Below are 11,476 nucleotides of genomic sequence, written 5' to 3'. Positions count from 1 at the left end.
TATGAAGCGATCTTCAGGATGATTTCACAGATATTGATAGTTCTTTTGTTGCGAGGAATCCTGAATTCTGATTCTGATGAGGAGAATAAACTGTTATACTTGACAAAAATAGGATATTCAGAGGTTGAGGCTTCAATAGCCATGGAGACATGTGGTCTAAATCAATTACAGAGTTGACAGATTTCATATATGCTGCTCAAATGGCTAAGGCTGCTGACGCACTTCTTCTGGTAGAAGATAGGAAGCCATTATGCAATAATCCCAATTATAGGAAAATGTGAAACTCGGGCAATAATTTGTGGAAAATGAAGCAGAGGAAGCTTGAAAAGAAGCTTCTTAATGAAGACGATCATGCAGTTCATCTTTCAAACCCAATGATTGGTTTTGAGGTTCATACCGAAACAGATCAGATAACTCAAAGAACACTCCCAGAAAATGCTATTGGGCCTCCTTATTTCTACTACGAGAACATGGCACTTGCTCCAATTAGTGTTTGGACCGAAATGTCACAGTACTGATGTAGAGCCAGAATTTGTAGATTCAAAGTATTTTTATACGGCTGCACGGAAAAGGGGCTATGTTCATAATCTGCCAATTGAGAACATATTTCCTTTTATTCTGCTTCCTCCTTGCTCCATACATGATGCTTTTTTCATTGACACAAAATGATGGCCTTTATGGGCTCCCAGAACAAAGTTGAACTGTTTACAAACATGTACAAGAAGTGCCAAATTGACATAAAGGATCTGTAAGGCTCTTGAAGCTTATGACGATGAGCCATCTTCGAGTGTCCAGAAGTATGTTCTTGATGAGTGTTGAAAATGGAATCTGGTATGGGTTGGAAGGAATAAAATTGTTTCACTTGAACCTGATGAGGGGGAAATGCTTCTAGGTTTCCCTAAAAACCATACACAAGGAGAAGGATCTTCTAGAGACATATTCTCCGGTGATATCAATGTCTTGTCTCTTTTTTATGGGATTAGTGATACAGAGGTTGTCCTTTACCGGCTCAGCATACCTTTGAAAGCAGATGTGCAAGAACTGAATGATGATCGGTTAGAGCAATTGATGAGTAGATTTGTCGAATTCGACTTTGTTATCGGTGGCATTCCATGTAAAAACCTTTTCTTACAATGGCTGCTAAAGTAACTGTCTTTTAGTATCTCCCTTTAGAATAAGGTAATCATTCTTGATAAGTTGCTGATAATGTCACAGGAGAGCATCATAAGTTCAATTCTCCAAACTTTCTGGCTTCTCAGACCACTTGATTTCAAGAGTGCTTCATCATTTTGGTCTGACTTATTATTTCTCTTCAATAGAGGTAGAATAGACAACAACTTGCTTCAAGGACCTTCCTCATTTGACACTGTCTTGTTTGAAAAATGTTTTTTCTCCTTTCTTTATCGAATAATGAAAGAATTTTGTAAAATGTTACCTATCACAGGTTCACAATAGAATCAAATCATAAGCATGAATTCAAAGAATATCAAAAGAATTAACAACTCTTTAAAATTTAAAAATTATAACTCTTTGATAAGTATCAAAATTTGGGTTTGTTTCAGGATGGCCTTTTATTTTCTATGGTTACATATATTTAAGATGTCACTCCTCTCTCTCTTTGTGAACTTTGTCATATGCCTCACTTTAAAGACTTGGTATTTTAACCGGATGCGTACAAAGTGACACAACTAGGATTGCCAATTACTAGACCTTTTAGAATGCTTCCATTTCAATTCTCTGAAATCCTTCATTTAGACTCATCTAACCAAAGTAGTGCGAAAATATCGGTCTAACAATGAAATTTTTGAGTGCTTGTGTGAAGTTGGCTATAATAGGTGTTTCGCAACTCCCTTAGACCATCTTTTAACACATTTTCCATTTTGGCTAGCTGAATTCAGCTTTATTGTATATAATAATATAATCACCTTTATCAGGCTAACTGAAACTTATCCATAAAGCCAGGGCTATTAACCAATTGCTCTAGAGGGACAGCTTTATTACATATAATAATATAATGGGTTAGCTGAATATTATCCATAAAGTCGGGGTGATTAACTAATTACTTTAGAGGGACAACTCAAGAATAACAGACTAGCTGAATATTATCCATAAAACCATGGCTATTAACCAATTGTTTTAGGGGGATAACTCAAGCTTTATTGTATATAATAATAATATGAGTATCCAAATCCAATTTCTTAAGCTTGTTAAGAAGAACCTGTTATAGTCTAGGTGTTTTGGTGGAAGTCAGAAAATCTCTTCGTTAGAGTTCAATTCTCAAGCAACTGACTTAAACTAGATTTATCTATTGTAAAATTATGTTCATCATCGAATGTCATTAATAGAAAAAATACTCTAGTCGATTTTGTAATGTAATATACCAATGATGCCCCATGTTGTACGCTCTATATAAAATACCAAGCCTTTTTGTAATCCTTTCAAGGGAGTAGGCTATCATATTTGTAATAGGATAGTGTTTGGGTGTATTTCTTCTGAGGTAAAGTCAAGGGTCCTTATTTTTCTAGTTTTCAATCTTAATATTTTATCAAAAATTATAACTCTAATCATGCAGAGTTTTTAATCCAATTGATATTCAAAGAACTGTAAGATTACAAAATTGATTCAATGCTCATAACCTTACAAAATTGATTCAATGCTCATAACCTTAAAAGCAACACAAATTATTTATTACACAAAAAGCGGAGAAAGGAACAAAAACAACTTCAAACAGATGTTAAAAATAGAAAGGTACTAGTGGTAGTAACAACTTCCACTTATATTTTATCATGCCATATTACTCTTATAAGATTAAGTGTGTATTTGGACCAGGGTTCTTTTCCTCATTTGCCCCCCATTTCTTGATCATTTCTTGTGTCAATACTCCCTTGTCAACAAGCGTCTCAATTTCTTTTAACAGTGGCCTACAATTGCCTGTAGAATGCCCATTTACCCCCAAGTGGAAATTACAAACACTATATTGATCATAACTATGAGCAGAAGGGTTTGGTGTCACTTTAGTTGGTCTTAGTGTAATGTATTGACCTTTAACCAAATGAGGATACAAGTCTTAAATGGAAGTTTGGAACACTTCCAAAGTTTTTCTTGATCGTATGACTTTCTTTGGTCGATCCGAACAGTTACTTGCTCTTTTTCTTTTGCAATTGCGAGGACTCTGGATGCGACACTCATTCACATGATCAGCTTTTGCTTTTTGATCCGTCGGGCTCCTGGATGTGACTTTTGAGTTTTCTTCATTGATTACATTCTCAATTAATTTTCCACTTGTCACAAGATTCTCAAATTCCTTCGTCGGGTTTGCCTGCATTAACTCGAAGAAAGGCGCTGGAAGGGAATCACAAAACATACGTGATATCTCTTCTTCTAACATGGGAGGTTGAACTTGTGCTGCCACTCCTCTCCATCTTAAGGCATATTCTGAAATCTTCATTGGTTTTCTTCTTTACCTTTAAGATTCAACGTGTTGGAGCTAAACCTTTAACATACCGATATGGTCTCAAAAATGCATCAGCTAGATCAACCCATCTCTTGATCTATTCTTGGGTCATGATTATACCAAACTACTGTTGGCCCGATGAGGCTACATGGAAGGAGGAATTAACAGATCATCACGAATATCCTTCCATTTTTCGGCAAAACATTCTCAGGTGGATTAGAGGACAACTGGTGTCGTCATATTTCTCAAAATCATGCATCCTGAATTCATGGGGAATAACTAAATCTGGAACCAATCTGAGCTCTCTTGCTTCTAGTCTTGTGGAAAGTATCAACACATTTCATATTTTGATTGCTTCATCCATCCTCTTGAATCTTTCCTCATATTGTGAATAATGGAACGAGGCTATTCTTTGGTTCAAGTGGGGTGCCCCAGTGTATGTTATCTTTCTTTACTCTTCAATCTGATAGCATGGTTGCTCTTTATCAATTATCTCTTCTTTTAAATGGTCATCCTCTGAATAATTTGATTTGATCCATCTGATGCTTCTTTCTTATATCCTGAGGTAACCCTGTCAATTTTGGCCACTGATCTTGTAGTCCTCATAAGATTGCTCCCTTGTTTCATGATGATGGTACAGTAAATGAATGAATGATCTTGGTTTACTGTTACAGAAACCTTTCATGAATTATTATATGTTTTTAATTAAATGTATATACAATAATAAATGTATGTAAATGCAAAAATGTAATAAATGTAAAAATAAGAATACAAATTGTGCAATATAAAAAATACATAAAGTATGAATACAAAATGAATATGCAAAGATGTGAAATGAAAATGCATGTATGAAAATGTGTTACTCAAGAGTGATCATCTTAGAACAGATTTCATTGAACACAAAAATTTCGGTACATCAAACAAAACTTTTGTACATGTAGGGGACAGCTTTCACTCCTAACTTCTCTTTCCCTTAAAAGGCCAAACTAACTTCCACTCATACTCAGAGTGGAATTGTCCATCTGTTAATTCTCTCGTGAAGCCAGCTAAGTCCACCGCTTATGAGCCACATTGTTTGCTTGAGCAGTATCTTCTTTACGACATTGTCTTTTCCTTCATCCTTTGTGTCAACTCTTGAAGTTGTAAACAATGTTGTCATTTTTCCTTGTGAGAGATTCTTTATGTTCAAGAAGTTCTCGTACAAGATCTCCATCATACAAACATTTCTTCAATGTTTTGTTCTGGCCATAGTGGCTTTTAATTCAGTATCGATCAAGATGATGAATCTGATATGATGCTTCCATGTTGGTCATAGCACTATTCAACCTTTGATTGTCGACTTGATATTTTCTCGATTCCATGACAGTTGTATTGCATCTTTCTTCTGTAACTCGTGAATTAAAACTTCTGGCTCGACCTTCATATATATTACAGTTCTTTTTTAGTTTGGTGACCCCTGTTATCCACTCTTCTGGGTGTTTCCTATGCCAGCATTTTGAAAGGCTTGACTGAACTCTGGAAATCTCCTGCATGGTTTCTATTTCTGTGCTCAATTATCGTTTCCAATCTTTAAATGACATATTTGAGCCTCGAACCTTAGCAAATCTTCTTCTCTCTGGGGGCCCCTATTGATACTCTTACCTTTGAAGACTTTTGGTATTAATCTAGCAGGACCTTCAGTTACCAAACTAGGTAATCATTACCATAAATTGGTTCATGATCCAAAAGACTTGGACTCGATGTTTGAGGATAGCATTAAAATGAGAATCGCCTTTTGTCTTGGATTGAACCTGAGTTTTAGACGTCGAAGCAGACTAAACTTCGATGTTTTAGGTTACATGATTTCTTCTCTTCTCTGGGAGCTTTTTAGTTGTCATCATTTCTTTGGTATCTCCAGACGACTTGTGAATACGAATGATGATTGTCTGTAACTTCTCCAATTGATTAGGATCAAAAGTCCCTTGCATATATGATATTGCAGGGTTAAGTTCATTGAGCTCTCTCTCTTTCTGTGCAAGTATTTCTTTTCCTTTGTCCAAAACAGATATTCTATCGATCATCTTGGTCATTTACTCTCTTATTTCTCGTATCTCCTTTTTCTCTTCAATGGGCATACGATCTTTGGGTGCATAGCTTGCCTCTATCTTCGGGGTTTTCTTAGGATGTCTTTTCTTGGCCACATCATATTTTGTTGATCATAAAAAAATTTTTCCATTTACGATTTCTTTCCAATATGATGAAAAATCTTTCAAGTCAACACCTTTTGGTTATGCCATGATCATGCAATGCAGATAAAAGAATATAAACAAATTAGAGCAATGTAACATGCATGGAAAAAATAAGAAAAAATAGAATAGTTAGTACCAACTAATGGAAGGAAAAAGATCTATCTATCAAGGTATAAATCCTAACCTCATGCTTTCTAGTTCCATGATTTGTTTGAAAAAAATTAACCTAACTGTATGATTTCTAGTTCGCATGCATTTATTAAGAAAAAATTAAAAATTAAAAAAAATTAAAAAAAAAACAAAAAGTTAGAACTTATTTCTCCTTAGTGTATACCTACGGACAGAGGTTCAGTACTGTCTTAGATCAGGAGAATTTCTAGGGTGTATTATATGCAGGGTTTTGGTTCTAAGGGTAAAGGTACTCGAACTGTCCTTGTTGATGCCCCCTTGGACTGCCAACCCTCAACCCTAGTCCATCACAGACTTAAGCGGACCGAGTTCAATTCGAGGGGACACATTTCTTTATGCCTGACACGGAGAATAAATTCTCACGAAGACATAGAGCATATGAATCCCGAAAGCTACTTGCTAGGTCTGACACAGAGAATAAATTCTCACGAATACGTCGCTTTCACTCCCACTTAAAAGGGACAAATTTCAGTTATAGAGATTATGCTTATGCAATGCAAGTATTGTGTGTGAGGAGAAATATTAAGACTTGTAACAAACAATTAAAAAAAATGAATGTAACACCTTTAAATAAATAAAAACAATCATAAAGAAGAATATATAAAATATTACAAAATAAGTATATGTATAAAAAATTTGAAAGGAAAGAATTATAAATTAAATATATGAATTTTAATTTCTAGAGACAATTTATAATTGATTTTAAAAGCTTGACCATGTGTCCCCAGCGGAGTCGCCAAGCTATCGTAACCGGTTTTTACCCGGGCACGAAATTTTTACTCGGCGGGAAAAGTGATGTGAATAAATGATTTTTAAAATATTTTGGGAGTCGCCAATGGCCTTTTGGGTCAGGTAGGTCGAATACCTAAAAATTATCTTTTAAAAGAGTTTTTAAGAAAACATCAGTTAAAAGATAAATTGATCTGCTTTTTACCAAAGATTCGTCTTTTTAATAATAAAAAGGAGTTCGTGGTCGATTACGTTTGGGGAAGGATTAGCACCCCCACAATGCCCAAAATTGGTACTTATTAATTATAAATTGTCTCTATTATTGAAAATTTAAAATTCAAAGATATTTTATAATCCTGTTATTTCAAATTTATAATTTTAAGAAAATATTAATTTAATAAGATATTTATTATTTAGAAATATCAGAAAATGGCTTATAGGTGCTTTAAGACAGCCTTTCTTAATATTAAAAAATAAATAAATATAATAAACATTTCTACTAATATATAATTGATAAAAGTAAATATTTATTTAAAAATATCAGAAAATGGACATCCAGTTGTTTTAAGACTGCTCTTTCTTAACATTAAAATAAATATAAAATAAAACTAAAATAATATAATATATATATATATATATATATATATAATAAAATATTTATGTAAAAATAATATATATATACTTATAAAAAAATATTTATTTAAAATATATCAGAAAATGGACATCTAGTTGCTTTAAGACTGCCCTTTCTTAATATTGAAAATAAATAAAATTATATATGGTATTTCAAATAAATATTAGTGAATAAAATATAAATAATGACAAACAAATAGATAAATAAGTACTAGTTTAAATATATTGAAAAATAAATACAATATAGGAATAAAATAAAATATATTAATAATGACTAAACGAAATAATTTAAAATTGTGGAATTAAATTATAAATTGAATGGTCAAAAATGAAAGTAATTATAATATTAGTGGTTAAAATAAAATATCAAATTTTAAAGACATAGTTCGTAATATTGTAAAAATACAATTGCTGGTATTAATAATTAACCCTTAATTATTTAAATGTTGATTAAAATAAAAATTATTAAATTTAAAGGCTCTAACTCAAATAGATAAATAAATCTAAGTGCTAATAAAATAATTCAGCCTTATTTAATTAATTCGGGTCAAAATATAAATTATGAAAATTAAAAGAGACTAATATGGTTATTTATCATAAATATATATATATATATACATAGGTAGTGACTATAGTATAAATTAATTAAAATTCAAAGACCGAATTAAAATAATTAAAATTGGTGATTAAATTGCATAGATTACAAACTTTAGTGACTAAAATAAAAGTTTTCAAAACTTTAATGGCCGCGCGTGTGATTTACCAATATTACTAAATTACAGATATACCCATTCCCAAAACGGCGTCGTTTGGAAGGGGTATTTATACCCGAATATGGCTGGCCCTGCGGGCCATTCTCTCATTTTTTCCTTTCTCTCTTCTCTCTCTAACTGAGAGAGCTTAGAAGCTCTCTCGCCTCTCTCTTATTTTCCCTCATCGGAGGGATACCAGAAGGCGGTCGGTCTGTATCTGGCATCGACTACCGCCGCCGGCCACCGTCAATGGTGGCCGAAAAATTATATATCTACCTCAAATTGAAGCCCGAATTTCCCTAAAGCCAAATCCGATGATATTTTAGCTTAGATCACTACCAAAACGTGTAGATCTAAAGTTCTTTACCTTCGACCTTTCGGTTTCAAAGACGTAGGGAGGCTCCGATGATAGCGGTTCCTTGGTAAGTCTCCTTTCCTCTTCTCCTTCTTTATTTGGCTGCTGTTGGATGTTGTTGTTGCTTGTTTTCTGTCGTGGTTGCTTGTCTCCTCCTTTCTGGTTTCTATCTCCTCTCTTCCTCTCTGTCTTCTTTTATTTTGCATGTGAGTCGAGGCTTTTATAGCCTCGACAAAACGCTCCTCGGACCGGTCACAGAAGGGTTTCTCGGTGAGTCACCATAGCTATGGTGGTGACTCACCATAGAGCTCGACGTGGGGCGATGATGAGGCACTTCTAGAGGCTTCGATGGGACGTGGCAGAAGCTGGAACGTCGGCTTGGAGATAACAGAGGCGGCCGTAGTTCCTTTGGTCCAAGGCGGTGGCTGGAACGTCGTTGTGACTACAACAGAGGCGGCGACGTGGCCCTAGGGTGATGATACCCTAGGGTTTCCTGCTTGGGATCATCTGGACCGTTGGATCATAGCCAGATCCAACGGCTGTGATGCTGGCGGCTAACTGCTGAGATGAGAGAAACCCTAGAGTTTAGGCTTACTGTTGGGTCTCTACTTGGGTCTGGAATTGTAATTGGGCCTCCAGATTTGTAAAATGGGCCACCGGGATCTGGTTGTAAAGAGGCCTTCGGGTCTTGTAATTTTTATTAAATAATAATAATAATATATAATAATTTTAATTTTAATAATAATAATAATAAAACGAAATGAAAAAATTAGTGTTTACACATCCCAAACTCTGACAGTTTTGTCAAATGAAGATGTTGCAAGGCGTGATATGCTTGGACTAAAATGAACATCAATGATCAAACATGAATGTTCTTCAAGCGTAGACTTTGGCTTCAAAGTGTTCGTGTACCATAAAACAGCCTGTGTTGCAATATATATATATATATATATATATATATATATATATATATATATATATATATATATATATATATATATATATATATTCTTACCAACACAAAAGGTATGAAAAAAAGCTAAGCTCCTCTCTTAGGACTAACCTTTTTATCATGGCCATCAGTAGCAAGCAACTTTCCATCTGATGAGAAATGACAGCAAGTAACTTTTCTACTTCTTGCTCGAACAGAATTATTCCATAAATGTGAAACCTGAAGTCAAATTCAAATTTGGTACACTGTAAAAAATATTATGCGTCAAACCAATCCACTTGCATTATGTAGTAATGCATAATAAAATACGAGATGAAAGTGTATCACTAAAAATTAGAAATAAGGATAGATGAATGCGCCCACACAATTGCACAGTTTCTTCGGCAAAATTCAGTTAGCATTTGGATATAAACAATACAACAAAATCATGAAATAGTCGCAATAACCAACATTCAGAATAAGACTACAATGTACAAAAGTTTAATGAGATATACAATATCTATGCTTAAATATACTTGGTCTCAAACAAGGATGTAGTAATTGTCATAGCCATTCGGAAAAAGAATTAGGACAATATCATATTCACTGTATCCAAGAATAACAAGGACATAAAATATGCCAACAGAGTGAAACTATAATGTACCACAAAAGAGGCTACATTAGATTCACTGCAACAGCAGACTATCAAATCGTAACAACCATACAAGTAATATTTATACACCTTTAGTTAAATCCATACATCGGCCAACAACATCCCTAGGATCTGTATCATCATGGGATAAAAAAGACAACGTTATCATCAAGAGACCCATCTTCCACAAACTGATCCATTTCAGCCTGCAATTCAAGATCTTTATCAACCCACTGCCAAAATGGAGTTCCAATGAGAAATTATGCAAGGAATTTTTAGTTCCTCCATAAACATTGGAAAATAATTAATACTCACCAACTGATTCGAAGGTGATGCAAGTGTGTCGGCACCATCAGCGCCAAACATCATCATAGGCTTGGAAGAACTCCCGCTATTAGGAAGAGTGGGCATTGAAATCACATCTCCAGGAGCGTGTGTTGATGGTGTAGAAGGTGCTGAACTAGGTGAGGGTCCAGTTGTGTTTGCTGTCCCTGAGCTATTTATAGGGCCTAAAGACGACACCGGCTGTTTTCTCTTTCTCCCATTCTGGTTTTTTGAAACCTTTAAATTAATTAAGGAAATTATGTTTGGAACCTACTCATGTATTCTTTCAAGCTAAGAATCAGAGCTAAAACAAAGAGGAAACTTACAAAACAAACAAGAAGAAGAAGAATAAGAGGGTCGATTTGTCTGTTTAAAGTGTAAATGCAACTAAACAGAAAACCAAAGAAAATAAATCGTATCGGCATTAGCGAACAAAAGAGTGGGATCATTGTGAGGACGAGGCGGAAGGAGAGACGGTGGCGCGGTGGAAGAGACGGAGATCGTCGAGTTCATCGGAGGCGAAAATGGACGGCAGAGGCTGGGGATTCAAACTCGGGCCTAACAAGAAGAAGAGAATCGGGATGAAAAGCATGAGAGAAAATGAGAGAATGAAAGGAGTGGAAAACATTAGGCGTGAACTGATTATCGAGGGGAGGAAGCGGGAAAATGAAAATTATGGGAAAAATTAAAAGACGACTTTTAGAGATGACACACAATTAAAAAGTGTACTCCGTGTTTTTGCAAATTTTTTGGATTATGACTATTAAATATGACACACATTATTGTAAGTCATAAATCGTTCCAAACACAAGCCATAATTATTATAATAGTTATAATAATTATAATTATCAAACGATTTTTTTATTCATGTCATAATTAATATTCTATATTTAAAGGCCTGATTTATTCATTTTTTAATGTGGTAATAATGTTTATCTCATCCTCTCTAATAGTAAGAGGATCATCTCACATTCGATCAAATTCACCATGACAAATAAAATAACATCTGTTATCACATCTTGAAATTATCTTTTGAATTTTACAAGCTTCTCGTTGTGGCTCATGACTACCAACAATCATGATTTCGTTTAACACACAAAATTAGAATTAATAATAATTCTAACAATAAACAAAAAAATTATGGTTTCTTCTATCAACAAGATTTAGTTAGAAACTAAATCAGTAATAAAGCTATTACTTTCAAATGATTTCTATTATTAATAGTAATC

This window comes from Hibiscus syriacus, unplaced genomic scaffold (assembly GCF_006381635.1).
Source record: "Hibiscus syriacus cultivar Baekdansim isolate YM2019G1 unplaced genomic scaffold, ASM638163v2 tig00000453_pilon, whole genome shotgun sequence".
Taxonomy (NCBI): domain Eukaryota; kingdom Viridiplantae; phylum Streptophyta; class Magnoliopsida; order Malvales; family Malvaceae; genus Hibiscus; species Hibiscus syriacus.
This window is presented reverse-complemented; position numbering follows the sequence as displayed.